The 18201-nt window shown below is 31.8% G+C and overlaps 1 long non-coding RNA gene across 5 annotated transcripts in view; it reads left to right on the forward strand.

Annotated features, from left to right (window-relative positions):
- The window catches only part of LOC143233195 (uncharacterized), a 99122-nt gene that overhangs the window by 72333 nt on the left and 8588 nt on the right, over positions 1-18201 (forward strand). For 4 of the 5 annotated variants that reach the window (XR_013018022.1, XR_013018019.1, XR_013018020.1 and 1 more), the window contains one exon: positions 14568-14670. This is a non-coding gene — a long non-coding RNA (uncharacterized LOC143233195). Of the gene's footprint in view, positions 1-12414; positions 12654-14567; positions 14671-18201 lie in introns of all 5 variants that reach the window. The other variant, XR_013018021.1, reaches the window with a different exon arrangement.

Below are 18201 nucleotides of genomic sequence, written 5' to 3' on the forward strand. Positions count from 1 at the left end.
TTCGCATAGCAAAGCCACGAAGGGCTATCTGCTCAGCCCACCGAGGGGAATCGAACCCCTGATTTTAGCGATGTAAATCCGGAGACATACCGCTGTACTAGCGGTGAGCACTGTGTTATGGCAAGTGTGAAACTATTTGTGAGAACAAGACGATATGTCCAAAACGAATGATAAGAAGTGAAATATTTATTGGTGAAGAAATAAATAAACGAAATCTGTTCTACACCCATGACCAGGGCAAGGAAAGAACAACTAGCGCGTGCATGGCAACGATCTACGAACAATTGCATACAGTGGCTGCATCTTGCAAAAATATATTTTTCCTAGCTACTTGATACAGTGGAGAAATGTGTAGGCTTTATCAGTCAACCTGGAGAGATGGAGGCATAGGTCCAGTGTGAACCTCTTGACCTAATAACAAACATAGAGGGAAAAATCGGAAGCCAGCGAGACCGAATCTGTATCACGTGACCAGGTGCCATAGGCTGAGGGAGTGGATTTATAATAAACTCCCCTCGAGTAACTTTAGAAGTAAGTTGGGATAATAGAGGAGATTTATCATTACATTGTGGTCTTTGGGAATAAAGAGGGGAATTGTAGATCCCCAAGAAGGACACATTTAAATTTGTTTGTTTTTTTTAATTTCGTACAAAGCTACACTGAGGCTGTTTGCGCCAACCGTCCTTAATTTGGCGGTGTAAGACTAGAGGGAAGGCAGCTAGTTATCACCACTCACCGCGAACTCATGGGCTACTCTTTTACAAACGAATAGTGGGATTGACCGTAACTTTATAACGCCCCCACAGCTGAAAGGGCGAGAATGTTTGGAGTTATAGGAGTTCGAATTCGTGACTCTCAGATTACGAGTGGAGTGCCTTAACCACCTGGCCATGCCAGTTCCTTACAGCTCTGGAACATTGCTATTACTCAAATATGTCACATCACTGTATCTCAGAACGGCTGGTATGGGTAATAACACTTTTATTGATAAGGAGAGAACAACGTTTCGACCTTCCTAGGTTATCTTCAGGTTAACAAAGAGGTTTCATGTTTTATAGCGCAAAGCAACTAAGCTATCTGCGCCGTTAAGAAAAAGAGAGTTTGAATGTGACGAACACATATCTTAGAAACGAGCGTATAAACGGGTACCGGATTGTAGGGGGCGTTGCAGGTGGATGTTAGGTTCCTTTATATTGGTTTATTTTGGGCTTAAGTTGTTGTATAAGTAAGGCTTTTTTAATTTTACGTTTGTTTATTTATTATTTGAGTGTTCTCTATGGTTATGTTGTGTTTATTTGATTTGCAGTGTTCGAAAACGTGTGAAGGTGACTTTTATATTCTAAATCTGGTTTCCATTTTCTACTTGTTTCTCCAATATAGAAGTCGTGGCAGTTATCACATTGTATTTTGTAAATAATGTTGGTGTGGTGTTTGCCAGTATAGTTTTTACATAGTATAGACCTCAGTTTTGTGCCTGGTTTTTGAATAAATTTGGTATTAACTGGTGTTTTGTTATGAGTTTTTTCCAAATGTTGGTTATTGTTTTGCTGATGTCGGAAATATATGGTATACAACAGTATATGGTTTTGTAGTTTGTTGTATCTTGAACATGTTGTTGTTGGTCCAGGTGTGTGTGTGTAATTTATTGTTGTTGGTCCAGGTGTGTGTGTATAATTTATTGTTGTTGGTCCAGGTGTGTGTGTGTGTAATTTATTGTTGTTGGTCCAGGTGTGTGTGTGTATAATTTGTTGTTGTTGGTCCAGGTGTGTGTGTATAATTAATTTGTTGTTGTTGGTCCAGGTGTGTGTGTGAATAATTTGTTGTTGTTGGTCCAGGTGTGTGTGTGAATAATTTGTTGTTGTTGGTCCAGGTGTGTGTGTGTATAATTTCTTGTTGTTGGTCCAGTGTGTGTGTGTGTATAATTTGTTGTTGTTGGTCTAGGTGTGTGTGTGTGTATAATTTCTTGTTGTTGGTCCAGGTGTGTGTGTGTGTATAATTTGTTGTTGTTGGTCCAGGTGTGTGTGTGTGTGTGTATAATTTATTGTTGTTGGTCCAGGTGTGTGTGTGTGTATAATTTATTTGTTGTTGGTCCAGGTGTGTGTGTGTGTATAATTTGTTGTTGTTGGTCCAGTGTGTGTGTGTGTATAATTTGTTGTTGTTGGTCTAGGTGTGTGTGTGTGTATAATTTGTTGTTGTTGGTCCAGGTGTGTGTGTGCATAATTTGTTGTTGTTGGTCCAGGTGTGTGTGTGTATAATTTATTTGTTGTTGGTCCAGGTGTGTGTGTGTATAATTTGGTTGTTGTTGGTCCAGGTGTGTGTGTAATATAATTTGTTGTTGTTGGTCCAGGTGTGTGTGTGTAATTTATTGTTGTTGGTCCAGGGTGTGTGTGTGTAATTTATTGTTGTTGGTCCAGGTGTGTGTGTGCGTGCGTAATTTATTGTTGTTGGTCCTAGGTGTGTGTGTGTGTGTGTAATTTATTGTTGTTGGTCCAGGTGCGTGTGTGTGTGTGTAATTTATTGTTGTTGGTCTAGGTGTGTGTGCGTGTGTAATTTATTTATTATTGTTGGTCCAGGTGTGTGTGTGTGTGTGTAATTTATTGTTGTTGGTCTAGGTGTGTGTGTGTGTGTGTGTAATTTATTGTTGTTGGTCTAGGTGTGCGTGTGTGTGTGTAATTTATTGTTGTTGGTCTAGGTGTGCGTGTGTGTGTGTAATTTATTGTTGTTGGTCTAGGTGTGCGTGTGTAATTTATCATTATTTGTTGGTCCAGTGTGTGTGTGTGTAATTTATTGTTGTTGGTCTAGGTGTGTGTGTGTGTAATTTATTGTTGTTGGTCTAGGTGTGTGTGTGTGTAATTTATTGTTGTTGGTCTAGGTGTGTGTGTGTGTAATTTATTGTTATTGGTCTAGGTGTGTGTGTGTGTGTGTGTATAATTTTTTCCGCATTTTTTGAGGAAATTTCTTGCTCTTGATGAATTATTGTTTTATTTTGTTGGTTTCATTAATTTTATCTGGTGAACAAAGTTTTATGTTTATTTGGTTTCTTGATATGTTGAGTTTTTGTTTTGCTTCGTGTCCTGAGTCCCAGGGAATGTATAATCCAGTACGGGTGACTTTCTTTTTGTGGATTTCTATACTAATGAATCATCTAATGTGAAAAACAAGTTGAATCACAAAGTAATAAACATGGTAACACTGACGGTTTTGTAAACTTTTGTTGTTGTTTTTGTAAGGACTAAATTATTGAGTAAGGTAATTTTTTTTTCACAGACGATTTGTTTGTTTTAACCTTTTGCGCAAAGCTACTCGAGGACTATCTACGCTAGTCGTCACTACTTTAGCAGTGTAAGACTAGAGGGAAGGCAGATAATCATCACCACCCATCGCCAACTCTTGGGCTACTCTTTTACCAACGAATAGTGGGGTTGACCGCTATATTATAACGCCCCCACGGCTGGGAGGGCGAGCATGTTTGGTGTGACGGAGATTCGAACCCACTATCCTCAGATTACGAGTCGAACGCCTTAATCCACCTGGCCGTGCTGGGCCGCTACTGGGACGGGGGAGAAGAGTCATTAAAATAAGTTTTCGTCCCTCAAGAAGCTAAAAGTTTGTAAACATGTTTGTCCAAATATATAAACCTGTTGACTTATACCCATGGTCAAACCTAGTTGTGTTTTATTAACTAGTCCTGTATTCTAATGTTTTATTAACTAGTCCTGTATTCTAGTGTTTTATTAACTAGTCCTTTATTCTAGTGTTTTATTAACTAGTCTTTTATTCTTGTGTTTTATTAACTAGTCCTCTATTCTAGTGTTTTATTAACTAGTCCTGTATTCTAATGTTTTATTAACTAGTCCTGTATTCTAATGTTTTATTAACTAGTCCTGTATTCTAGTGTTTTATTAACTAGTTCTGCATTCTAATGTTTTATTAACTAGTCCTGTATTCTAATGTTTTATTAACTAGTCCTCTATTCTAGTGTTTTATTAACTAGTCCTCTATTCTAATGTTTTATTAACTAGTCATCTATTCTAATGTTTTATTAACTAGTCCTCTATTCTAGTGTTTTATTAACTAGTCCTGTATTCTAGTGTTTTATTAACTAGTCCTGTATTCTAGTGTTTTATTAACTAGTCCTTTATTCTAGTGTTTTATTAACTAGTCTTTTATTCTAATGTTTTATTAACTAGTCCTGTATTCTAATGTTTTATTAACTAGTCCTGTATTCTAATGTTTTATTAACTAGTCCTGTATTCTAATGTTTTATTAACTAGTCCTTTATTCTAGTGTTTTATTAACTAGTCCTTTATTCTAGTGTTTTATTAACTAGTCCTTTATTCTAGTGTTTTATTAACTAGTCTTTTATTCTTGTGTTTTATTAACTAGTCCTGTATTCTAGTGTTTTATTAACTAGTCCTGTATTCTAGTGTTTTATTAGCTAGTCCTTTATTCTAGTGTTTTATTAACTAGTCTTTTATTCTTGTGTTTTATTAACTAGTCCTGTATTCTAATGTTTTATTAACTACTCCTGTATTCTAATGTTTTATTAACTAGTCCTGTATTCTAATGTTTTATTAACTAGTCCTGTATTCTAGTGTTTTATTAACTAGTTCTGCATTCTAGTGTTTTATTAACTCGAACTGTATTCTAGTGTTTTATTAAATAGTTCTGCATTCTAGTGTTTTATTAACTAGTTCTGCATTCTAGTGTTTTATTAACTAGTCCTGTATTCTAATATATTAAGAACTAGTCCTGTATTCTAGTGTTTTATTAACTAGTCCTGTATTCTAGTGTTTTATTAACTAGTCCTGTATTCTAGTGTTTTATTAACTAGTCCTGTATTCTAGTGTTTTATTAACTAGTCTTTTATTCTTGTGTTTTATTAACTAGTCCTCTATTCCAGTGTTTTATTAACTAGTCCTGTATTCTAATGTTTTATTAACTAGTCCTGTATTCTAATGTTTTATTAACTAGTCCTGTATTCTAATGTTTTATTAACTAGTCCTGTATTCTAATGTTTTATTAACTAGTCCTTTATTCTAGTGTTTTATTAACTAGTCCCTTTTTCTAGTGTTTTATTAACTAGTCTTTTATTCTTGCGTTTTATTAACTAGTCCTCTATTCTAGTGTTTTATTAACTAGTCCTCTATTCTAGTGTTTTATTAACTAGTCCTCTATTCTAGTGTTTTATTAACTAGTCCTGTATTCTAATGTTTTATTAACTAGTCCTGTATTCTAGTGTTTTATTAACTAGTTCTGCATTCTAGTGTTTTATTAACTAGTCCTTTATTCTAGTGTTTTATTAACTAGTCCTTTATTCTAGTGTTTTATTAACTAGTCTTTTATTCTTGTGTTTTATTAACTAGTCCTGTATTCTAGTGTTTTATTAGCTAGTCCTTTATTCTAGTGTTTTATTAACTAGTCTTTTATTCTTGTGTTTTATTAACTAGTTCTGTATTCTAATGTTTTATTAACTAGTCCTGTATTCTAGTGTTTTATTAACTAGTTCTGCATTCTAGTGTTTTATTAACTAGTTCTGCATTCTGTGTTTTATTAACTAGTCCTGTATTCTAATATATTAAGAACTAGTCCTGTATTCTGGTGTTTTATTAACTAGTCCTGTATTCTAGTGTTTTATTAACTAGTTCTGCATTCTAGTGTTTTATTAACTAGTCCTCAATTCTAGTGTTTTATTAACTAGTCCTCTATTCTAGTGTTTTATTAACTAGTCCTGTATTCTAATGTTTTATTAACTAGTCCTGTATTCTAGTGTTTTATTAACTAGTCCTTTATTCTAGTGTTTTATTAACTAGTCCTTTATTCTAGTGTTTTATTAACTAGTCCTGTATTCTAGTGTTTTATTAGCTAGTCCTTTATTCTAGTGTTTTATTAACTAGTCTTTTATTCTTGTGTTTTATTAACTAGTCCTGTATTCTGTTTTATTAACTAGTCCTGTATTCTAATGTTTTATTAACTAGTCCTGTATTCTAGTGTTTTATTAACTAGTTCTGCATTCTAGTGTTTTATTAACTAGTTCTGCATTCTAGTGTTTTATTAACTAGTCCTGTATTCTAATATATTAAGAACTAGTCCTGTATTCTAGTGTTTTATTAACTAGTCCTGTATTCTAGTGTTTTATTAACTAGTCCTGTATTCTAGTGTTTTATTAACTAGTCCTGTATTCTAATATATTAAGAACTAGTCCTGTATTCTAGTGTTTTATTAACTAGTCCTGTATTCTAGTGTTTTATTAACTAGTCTTTTATTCTTGTGTTTTATTAACTAGTTCTGTATTCTAGTGTTTTATTAACTAGTTCTGTATTCTAGTGTTTTATTAACTAGTTCTGTATTCTAGTGTTTTATTAACTAGTCCTGTATTCTAGTGTTTTATTAACTAGTCTTTTATTCTTGTGTTTTATTAACTAGTCCTCTGTTCTAGTGTTTTATTAACTAGTCCTCTGTTCTAGTGTTTTATTAACTAGTCCTCTATTCTAGTGTTTTATTAACTAGTCCTGTATTCTAATGTTTTATTAACTAGTCCTGTATTCTAATGTTTTATTAACTAGTCCTGTATTCTAGTGTTTTATTAACTAGTTCTGCATTCTAGTGTTTTATTAACTAGTTCTGCATTCTAGTGTTTTATTAACTAGTCCTCAATTCTAGTGTTTTATTAACTAGTCCTCTATTCTAGTGTTTTATTAACTAGTCCTGTATTCTAATGTTTTATTAACTAGTCCTGTATTCTAGTGTTTTATTAACTAGTCCTTTATTCTAGTGTTTTATTAACTAGTCCTTTATTCTAGTGTTTTATTAACTAGTCCTGTATTCTAGTGTTTTATTAGCTAGTCCTTTATTCTAGTGTTTTATTAGCTAGTCCTTTATTCTAGTGTTTTATTAACTAGTCTTTTATTCTTGTGTTTTATTAACTAGTCCTGTATTCTGTTTTATTAACTAGTCCTGTATTCTAATGTTTTATTAACTAGTCCTGTATTCTAGTGTTTTATTAACTAGTTCTGCATTCTAGTGTTTTATTAACTCGTACTGTATTCTAGTGTTTTATTAACTAGTTCTGCATTCTAGTGTTTTATTAACTAGTTCTGCATTCTAGTGTTTTATTAACTAGTCCTGTATTCTAGTGTTTTATTAACTAGTCCTGTATTCTAATATATTAAGAACTAGTCCTGTATTCTAGTGTTTTATTAACTAGTCCTGTATTCTAGTGTTTTATTAACTAGTCTTTTATTCTTGTGTTTTATTAACTAGTTCTGTATTCTAGTGTTTTATTAACTAGTTCTGTATTCTAGTGTTTTATTAACTAGTCCTGTATTCTAGTGTTTTATTAACTAGTCTTTTATTCTTGTGTTTTATTAACTAGTCCTCTATTCTAGTGTTTTATTAACTAGTCCTCTATTCTAGTGTTTTATTAACTAGTCCTCTATTCTAGTGTTTTATTAACTAGTCCTGTATTCTAATGTTTTATTAACTAGTCCTGTATTCTAGTGTTTTATTAACTAGTTCTGCATTCTAGTGTTTTATTAACTAGTCCTTTATTCTAGTGTTTTATTAACTAGTCTTTTATTCTTGTGTTTTATTAACTAGTCCTCTATTCTAGTGTTTTATTAACTAGTCCTGTATTCTAATGTTTTATTAACTAGTCCTGTATTCTAATGTTTTATTAACTAGTCCTTTATTCTAGTGTTTTATTAACTAGTCCTTTATTCTAGTGTTTTATTAACTAGTCTTTTATTTTTGTGTTTTATTAACTAGTCCTCTATTCTAGTGTTTTATTAACTAGTCCTCTATTCTAGTGTTTTATTAACTAGTCCTCTATTCTAGTGTTTTATTAACTAGTCCTCTATTCTAATGTTTTATTAACTAGTCCTGTATTCTAGTGTTTTATTAACTAGTTCTGCATTCTAGTGTTTTATTAACTAGTTCTGCATTCTAGTGTTTTATTAACTAGTCCTTTATTCTAGTGTTTTATTAACTAGTTCTGTATTCTAGTGTTTTATTAACTCGTACTGTATTCTAGTGTTTTATTAACTAGTCCTGTATTCTAGTGTTTTATTAACTAGTTCTGCATTCTAGTGTTTTATTAACTAGTCCTGTATTCTAATGTTTTATTAACTAGTCCTGTATTCTAATGTTTTATTAACTAGTCCTTTATTCTAGTGTTTTATTAACTAGTCTTTTATTCTAGTGTTTTATTAACTAGTCTTTTATTTTTGTGTTTTATTAACTAGTCCTCTATTCTAGTGTTTTATTAACTAGTCCTCTATTCTAGTGTTTTATTAACTAGTCCTCTATTCTAGTGTTTTATTAACTAGTCCTCTATTCTAGTGTTTTATTAACTAGTCCTGTATTCTAGTGTTTTATTAACTAGTTCTGCATTCTAGTGTTTTATTAACTAGTCCTTTATTCTAGTGTTTTATTAACTAGTTCTGTATTCTAGTGTTTTATTAACTCGTACTGTATTCTAGTGTTTTATTAACTAGTCCTGTATTCTAGTGTTTTATTAACTAGTTCTGCATTCTAGTGTTTTATTAACTAGTCCTGTATTCTAATGTTTTATTAACTAGTTCTGTATTCTAATGTTTTATTAACTAGTCCTTTATTCTAGTGTTTTATTAACTAGTCCTTTATTCTAGTGTTTTATTAACTAGTCTTTTATTTTTGTGTTTTATTAACTAGTCCTCTATTCTAGTGTTTTATTAACTAGTTTTCTATTCTAGTGTTTTATTAACTAGTCCTCTATTCTAGTGTTTTATTAACTAGTCCTCTATTCTAGTGTTTTATTAACTAGTCCTGTATTCTAGTGTTTTATTAACTAGTTCTGCATTCTAGTGTTTTATTAACTAGTCCTTTATTCTAGTGTTTTATTAACTAGTTCTGTATTCTAGTGTTTTATTAACTCGTACTGTATTCTAGTGTTTTATTAACTAGTCCTGTATTCTAGTGTTTTATTAACTAGTTCTGCATTCTAGTGTTTTATTAACTAGTCCTGTATTCTAGTGTTTTATTAACTAGTCCTGTATTCTAGTGTTTTATTAACTAGTTCTGCATTCTAGTGTTTTATTAACTAGTCCTTTATTCTAGTGTTTTATTAACTAGTTCTGTATTCTAGTGTTTTATTAACTCGTACTGTATTCTAGTGTTTTATTAACTAGTCCTGTATTCTAGTGTTTTATTAACTAGTTCTGCATTCTAGTGTTTTATTAACTAGTCCTGTATTCTAATGTTTTATTAACTAGTCCTGTATTCTAATGTTTTATTAACTAGTCCTTTATTCTAGTGTTTTATTAACTAGTCCTTTATTCTAGTGTTTTATTAACTAGTCTTTTATTTTTGTGTTTTATTAACTAGTCCTCTATTCTAGTGTTTTATTAACTAGTCCTCTATTCTAGTGTTTTATTAACTAGTCCTCTATTCTAGTGTTTTATTAACTAGTCCTCTATTCTAATGTTTTATTAACTAGTCCTGTATTCTAGTGTTTTATTAACTAGTTCTGCATTCTAGTGTTTTATTAACTAGTCCTTTATTCTAGTGTTTTATTAACTAGTTCTGTATTCTAGTGTTTTATTAACTCGTACTGTATTCTAGTGTTTTATTAACTAGTCCTGTATTCTAGTGTTTTATTAACTAGTTCTGCATTCTAGTGTTTTATTAACTAGTCCTGTATTCTAATGTTTTATTAACTAGTCCTGTATTCTAGTGTTTTATTAACTAGTTCTGCATTCTAGTGTTTTATTAACTAGTCTTTTATTCTAGTGTTTTATTAACTAGTCCTCTATTCTAGTGTTTTATTAACTAGTCCTCTATTCTAGTGTTTTATTAACTAGTCCTGTATTCTAATGTTTTATTAACTCGTACTGTATTCTAGTGTTTTATTAACTAGTTCTGCATTCTAGTGTTTTATTAACTAGTTCTGCATTCTAGTGTTTTATTAACTAGTTCTGCATTCTAGTGTTTTATTAACTAGTTCTGCATTCTAGTGTTTTATTAACTAGTCCTGTATTCTAGTGTTTTATTAACTAGTCCTGTATTCTAATATATTAAGAACTAGTCCTGTATTCTAGTGTTTTATTAACTAGTCCTGTATTCTAATATATTAAGAACTAGTCCTGTATTCTAGTGTTTTATTAACTAGTCTTTTATTCTTGTGTTTTATTAACTAGTTCCGTATTCTAGTGTTTTATTAACTAGTTCTGTATTCTAGTGTTTTATTAACTAGTCTTTTATTCTTGTGTTTTATTAACTAGTCCTCTATTCTAGTGTTTTATTAACTAGTCCTCTATTCTAGTGTTTTATTAACTAGTCCTCTATTCTAGTGTTTTATTAACTAGTCCTGTATTCTAATGTTTTATTAACTAGTCCTGTATTCTAGTGTTTTATTAACTAGTTGTGCATTCTAGTGTTTTATTAACTAGTCCTTTATTCTAGTGTTTTATTAACTAGTCTTTTATTCTTGTGTTTTATTAACTAGTCCTCTATTCTAGTGTTTTATTAACTAGTCCTGTATTCTAATGTTTTATTAACTAGTCCTGTATTCTAATGTTTTATTAACTAGTCCTTTATTCTAGTGTTTTATTAACTAGTCCTTTATTCTAGTGTTTTATTAACTAGTCTTTTATTTTTGTGTTTTATTAACTAGTCCTCTATTCTAGTGTTTTATTAACTAGTCCTCTATTCTAGTGTTTTATTAACTAGTCCTCTATTCTAGTGTTTTATTAACTAGTCCTCTATTCTAGTGTTTTATTAACTAGTCCTGTATTCTAGTGTTTTATTAACTAGTTCTGCATTCTAGTGTTTTATTAACTAGTCCTTTATTCTAGTGTTTTATTAACTAGTTCTGTATTCTAGTGTTTTATTAACTCGTACTGTATTCTAGTGTTTTATTAACTAGTCCTGTATTCTAGTGTTTTATTAACTAGTTCTGCATTCTAGTGTTTTATTAACTAGTCCTGTATTCTAGTGTTTTATTAACTAGTCCTGTATTCTAGTGTTTTATTAACTAGTTCTGCATTCTAGTGTTTTATTAACTAGTCTTTTATTCTAGTGTTTTATTAACTAGTCCTCTATTCTAGTGTTTTATTAACCAGTCCTGTATTCTAATAATTTATTAAATAAAATCCTTTGATCCTTCAAGTGTTAAAAAGAGGTCTGTGTCCTGTTGCTCCCAGTGGTCAGCAGTTTGTCTCCGGACTTACAACGCTAGAATTTTGGTTTGGTACCCGTGGTAGGCAGAGCACAGATAGCCCTTTGTGTAGATCTGTACTTAATTCAAAACAACAACAACAACTGTCTCCTGTTAAGTATTACAGTTAATCTCAGACGAGTCTCCGATTTATTGTGTTACGTATTACGATTTCAATAGTAAATTTTAATTAATTAAACGTGAATATTTATGATATTTGACGACACAATTGATGCACTAAGTTTCTTTCTTAACACAAATATATTTCAATAAACAAAGAACAGTACAATTTATAATAACAGTTATTGCAAATAATGGATTATGTACAAAGTTTTAGAAACTTACAAACAATACTGAGTCTTCTCTCTGGTCTGTAACTGAATATTTTATCGACAGTTTACGATGAATGAAATAATTTTATGTTGATATTGGTACAGTTCGCTTAACAGGTAAACTGTCTCTCTCTCTTCTCATTTGAGTTATCCGCTGAAGTTATGCGAAGTCTTCGTAGAAATACTAACATTCGAAGTTAATTCTCTGAAGTTAAACAGTTTGCAATGTTTGAAATCTAAAAGCGTTCCGGGTTAAATATTTGTACTTTTGTGATTAATAAGCGTATATCACAATTATAACTTCCGAGGTTTAGAGTATATTGACTATAGCAGACCAACGATATATTAAACAGTTTCCCTGCGTGTTCTAATGGTTAACTTTCATACTCATTAGGAGAGATTCTCGATATTTTAGCTGGCAATAATACTGTCATTTACGTACATATAACCATTGTTGATTATTACTCCAGAATGTTCTACAAATTTAGAGAACAGGCGGGACTTGCGCAATAGACTTTTAACAATATAACTTACACGCATTTCTAAATATATATTAAACTAAAACACACATAGATATCAAAATAATATTAAATCCGTTGCACTATAAAAGGTGTGGTGCCTATAATGATTATATTTATTTTCCTTACTTGTTTTTACAAATTGATATATAATTTATACAAGTGCACATACGTGTGTATATGTACGTTCTTGCCTATATTTACATTTTTCTAGCAGCCTTATTTAACTCTGAATGAAATCAATGTGAATACTTTTGTGTACCATTCCTATTGAAGTAAATACGTAGTGATAATATATATATATAAAGATAACAGTACTGTCTATTGTATGTCCATGTAACTACCTTAAATGTTGTGTTTGTTTGTTTAGAATTAAGCACAAAGCTACACAATGGGCTATCGAAATCCGGTTTTTAGCGGTGTGAGTCCGCAGACGTGCCGCTGGGGAGGGGGCACGTGTTGGGAATGGATCTTCACCATAATTGTTACACAGGTTTATTAGGTCCATGAACAAACTTTCAGTTCTGCGTTGTGCAGTTTTTGCGAGAATTATTGCATTTTTTACCACTACCTTACCTTCTGTGGATGGAACTTCACAAAAGTTGACATGTAAGTTTGTTGGGTCTATTGTGAAATATATACATATCTTCAGTTTTGTATTTCATGTTTTTTTTTTTTTTACAATTATATATACGGAAAGTATCGTATCATATTCTAAGATAACCTTTTGTTAATTACGTATGGGAACTCCAGCTATTTAACAGTAATTAGCTCGTGTTTCCAGTTATTATTACATATTATAATAATTCTCAATTTTTGTCTGTACTGGAAATGCGCGCGCACCTTATTCTTTAAATGCATATACGCATGCGCTTAATTTCGACAAACGTAGCCAAAAGGTGGATGTAAACATACGTTGGTAAACATCATGTCAAATAACATTATAATTAAAAGTTTATTAAAGTTTTTAGAAAGGTTTAACGTTAGATATTGGAATAAAATTATATCTTTACTTACCAACAATGTTAATTAGGTTTGATAACGTTTATCCCTAACTAAAAATGAAGCAAGAAACAAAACAACAAAGACAGTATTGTTGGTTTAGTGTTTATTGTTACCTAGCAAATCGATTAAGTAAGTGTTCTAAATTTATGTGGCTCTTTAGCAAGATATCCGATTTTTGTAAATAAACTACAGCTGTGGGACAGCCGTAAGTTTCCCGACTTGCATCGCTAAAATCCGGGGTTCGATTTCCCTCATTCGGCACAGCAGATAGTCAAATATGGCATTGCCCTAAAATAAACAAACAATATGCCTGTGTGTATTTATACATGTATGAATTGGCGAGTTTACCCAATAAGAGCACTAAACGTAGTGGTTGTACACCAACTTTACGAAAATATGCGTACGTTCATGTTTTTAACACCCTGATGTATCTCGTCTTCATATGGAAGAAGATGGTGCCATATTGAAATGTCTATATGAAAATTCATTTTATATTTGGTGCATACTATATATATATTTGATTTTGATTTGCTAGTGAAATGGCGCATTGTAATATCATTGTTATATATATATATATATATATATTGTTAATGATTGGTGAGAAGTGACCTTAGAAATGATCGAAGCTACTGTCCAATTAACTGAGGACATGAAGCCTCGTAAACTATTGTACCGAATTAAGCGAAATAGCCTACACTGCCATCTATATATATTAGTTTAAGTATCACAAATAAAATTTAAATAAAGGGCTACGTCAGTAATTTTAAGTTTGTTTTTTTTACTGCAGTAAAGTTACAGAAAATAAACACAAATTCAAGTACAAATTACTTTAAAATGATTTTGAAATTCAAATGGTAGGACGTTAAACAAATTATGTTTTCATTTCGAAATGAGCAGTTGAACTTGTGAACGCACTTTCCAGAGTTTGCTATGCGACTGCATTATGCAAATTAAACCGAACGCATTCTGCCAACGGAAGGCTTCTAAGCATATAACATTACTGAGGATTTTTAATTACGTGTTTTACACGTGACACGTGACAAGTGGCTTGTCGTTAAGTTCCTTAATGATTCCTAATGTAGGTAGTTTCTAATTAAGCCTATCCGTTTAGTTCGTGAGACGTAAAGCTATTGTAGCAAATTGTATTGCTGCGAATCCGTCTTCTGGCAGTTTAGCACTCGTTTAGTTTAATAACTGGCTATGTACACCTCAGATGCGGGATCAGTGCCAGCGGTGTGGGGGATAGGCCCCCTGAAATATCGTTTCCCGTCATACTAATGCTTCCCTTGATCTTATTTTATATTTTCCACCACCCCACCCCTTTTCCTAAGATATAAAATAAAGGAGACACCACTGTGGACATTGTTTCGTACGTGAACTAACCTAGAATGGAATCACTTGACTAGAAACAGTCTGGATCTGGAGAGAAAGGAATATATAAATAAACTGGATTGGTATTAAATACTTATGTATCTCGAGTTCACGCTATATCATAGCTTGATTTTGTTTTTATTGAAGGTGGAGCAACACTCCCGGAAATACATGGATCAACAAGCGAAGCTAGAAGAAAACAGGCTACAGTGTGAGGTAAAAATGATGACCAACTTTCCTCGTGACGAAGGTAAGGAAAACACTTTGTGCGATCTAATTAAAATATCCATCTTTACCAACTAGACTTGTTGGCTAAGGGCCAAGTCTTGAGTAACTTAGATACATTGTTAATAAGAAACATTCGTAACGAAGAGATTTGGGTTTCCTCTCAACGCTGTTACGTTGAGACGTGGAAGTTATCGGTGAAAGTTACAAATGTAAAAATATCCCCATACACTGTACAACTTAACGTAATGCTCAGATGTTGTTTTTTTAGGAGTTACAAATGTAAAAATATCCCCATACACTGTACGACTGAACGTAATGCTCAGATGTTGTTTTTTTAGGAGTTACAAATGTAAAAATATCCCCATACACTGTATGACTTAACGTAATGCTCAGATGTTTTTTTAGGAGTTACAAATGTAAAAATATCCACATACACTGTACGACTTAACGTAATGTCAGATGTTGTTTTTTTAGGAGTTACAAATGTAAAATTATCCACACACACTGTACGACTTAACGTAATGATCAGATGTTGTTTTCTTAGGAGTTACAAATGTAAAAATATCCACATACACTGTACGACTTAACGTAATGCTCAGATGTTGTTTTTTTAGGAGTTACAACTGTAAAAATATCCACATATACTGTACGACTTAACGTAATGCTCAGATGTTGTTTTTTTAGGAGTTACAACTGTAAAAATATCCACATACACTGTACGACTTAACGTAATGCTCAGATGTTGTTTTTGTAGGAGTTACAAATGTAAAAATATCCACATACACTGTACGACTGAACGTAATGCTCAGATGTTGTTTTTTTAGGAGTTACAAATGTAAAAATATCCACATACACTGTACGACTGAACGTAATGCTCAGATGTTTTTTTAGGAGTTACAAATGTAAAAATATCCACATACACTGTACGACTTAACGTAATGCTCAGATGTTGTTTTTTTAGGAGTTACAAATGTAAAAATATCCACATACACTGTACGACTGAACGTGATGCTCAGATGTTGTTTTTTAGGAGTTACAAATGTAAAAATATCCACATACACTGTACGACTTAACGTGATGCTCAGATGTTGTTTTCTTAGGAGTTACAAGTGTAAAAATATCCACATACACTGTACGACTGAACGTAATGATCAGATGTTGTTTTCTTAGGAGTTACAAATGTAAAAATATCCACACACACTGCACGACTGAACGTAATGCTCAGATGTTGTTTTTTTTAGGAGTTACAACTGTAAAAATATCCACATACACTGCACGACTGAACGTAATGCTCAGATGTTGTTTTTTTTAGGAGTTACAACTGTAAAAATATCCACATACACTGTACGAATGAACGTAATGATCAGATGTTGTTTTCTTAGGAGTTACAAATGTAAAAATATCCACATACACTGTACGACTGAACGTAATGATCAGATGTTGTTTGTTTAGGAGTTACAAATGTAAAAATATCCACATACACTGTACGACTGAACGTAATGATCAGATGTTGTTTGTTTAGGAGTTACAAATGTAAAAATATCCACATACACTGTACGACTGAACGTAATGATCAGATGTTGTTTTTTTAGGAGTTGCAAATGTAAAATTATCCACACACACTGTACGACTTAACGTAATGATCAGATGTTGTTTTCTTAGGAGTTACAAATGTAAAAATATCCACATACACTGTACGACTTAACGTAATGCTCAGATGTTGTTTTTTTAGCAGTTACAACTGTAAAAATATCCACATACACTGTACGACTTAACGTAATGATCAGATGTTGTTTTTGTAGGAGTTACAAATGTAAATATATCCACATACACTGTACGACTTAACGTAATGCTCAGATGTTGTTTTTGTAGGAGTTACAAATGTAAAAATATCCACATACACTGTACGACTTAACGTAATGATCAGATGTTGTTTTTGTAGGAGTTACAAATGTAAAAATATCCACATACACTGTACGACTGAACGTAATGATCAGATGTTGTTTTTTTAGGAGTTACAAATGTAAAATTATCCACACACATTGTACGACTTAACGTAATGATCAGATGTTGTTTTCTTAGGAGTTACAAATGTAAAAATATCCACATACACTGTACGACTGAACGTAATGCTCAGATGTCGTTTTTTTAGGAGTTACAAATGTAAAAATATCCACATACACTGTACGACTTAACGTAATGCTCAGATGTTGTTTTCTTAGGAGTTACAAATGTAAAAATATCCACATACACTGTACGACTGAACGTAATGATCAGATGTTGTTTGTTTAGGAGTTACAAATGTAAAAATATCCACATACACTGTACGACTGAACGTAATGATCAGATGTTGTTTTTTTAGGAGTTACAAATGTAAAATTATCCACACACACTGTACGACTTAACGTAATGATCAGATGTTGTTTTCTTAGGAGTTACAAATGTAAAAATATCCACATACACTGTACGACTGAACGTAATGCTCAGATGTCGTTTTTTTAGGAGTTACAAATGTAAAAATATCCACATACACTGTACGAATGAACGTAATGATCAGATGTTGTTTTTTTAGGAGTTGCAAATGTAAAATTATCCACACACACTGTACGACTTAACGTAATGATCAGATGTTGTTTTCTTAGGAGTTAGAAATGTAAAAATATCCACATACACTGTACGACTTAACGTAAGGCTCAGATGTTGTTTTTTTAGGAGTTACAAATGTAAAAATATCCACATACACTGTACGACTGAACGTAATGATCAGATGTTGTTTTTGTAGGAGTTACAAATGTAAAAATATTCACATACACTGTACGACTGAACGTAATGATCAGATGTTGTTTTTGTAGGAGTTACAAATGTAAAAATATCCACATACACTGTACGACTGAACGTAATGATCAGATGTTGTTTTTGTAGGAGTTACAAATGTAAAAATATCCACATACACTGTACGACTGAACGTAATGATCAGATGTTGTTTTTGTAGGAGTTACAAATGTAAAAATATCCACATACACTGTACGACTGAACGTAATGATCAGATGTTGTTTTTGTAGGAGTTACAAATGTAAAAATATCCACATACACTGTACGACTGAACGTGATGATCAGATGTTGTTTTTGTAGGAGTTACAAATGTAAAAATAACCACATACACTGTACGACTTAACGTAATGATCAGATGTTGTTTTTGTAGGAGTTACAAATGTAAAAATATCCACATACACTGTACGACTGAACGTGATGATCAGATGTTGTTTTTGTAGGAGTTACAAATGTAAAAATATCCACATACACTGTACGACTGAACGTAATGATCAGATGTTGTTTTTGTAGGAGTTACAAATGTAAAAATATCCACATACACTGTACGACTGAACGTAATGATCAGATGTAGTTTTTGTAGGAGTTACAAATGTAAAAATATCCACATACACTGTACGACTGAACGTAATGATCAGATGTTGTTTTTGTAGGAGTTACAAATGTAAAAATATCCACATACACTTTTCGACTGAACGTAATGATCAGATGTTGTTTTTGTAGG

The sequence above is a fragment of the Tachypleus tridentatus genome, chromosome 12 (genome assembly GCF_004210375.1).
Source record: "Tachypleus tridentatus isolate NWPU-2018 chromosome 12, ASM421037v1, whole genome shotgun sequence".
Taxonomy (NCBI): Eukaryota; Metazoa; Arthropoda; class Merostomata; order Xiphosura; family Limulidae; genus Tachypleus; species Tachypleus tridentatus.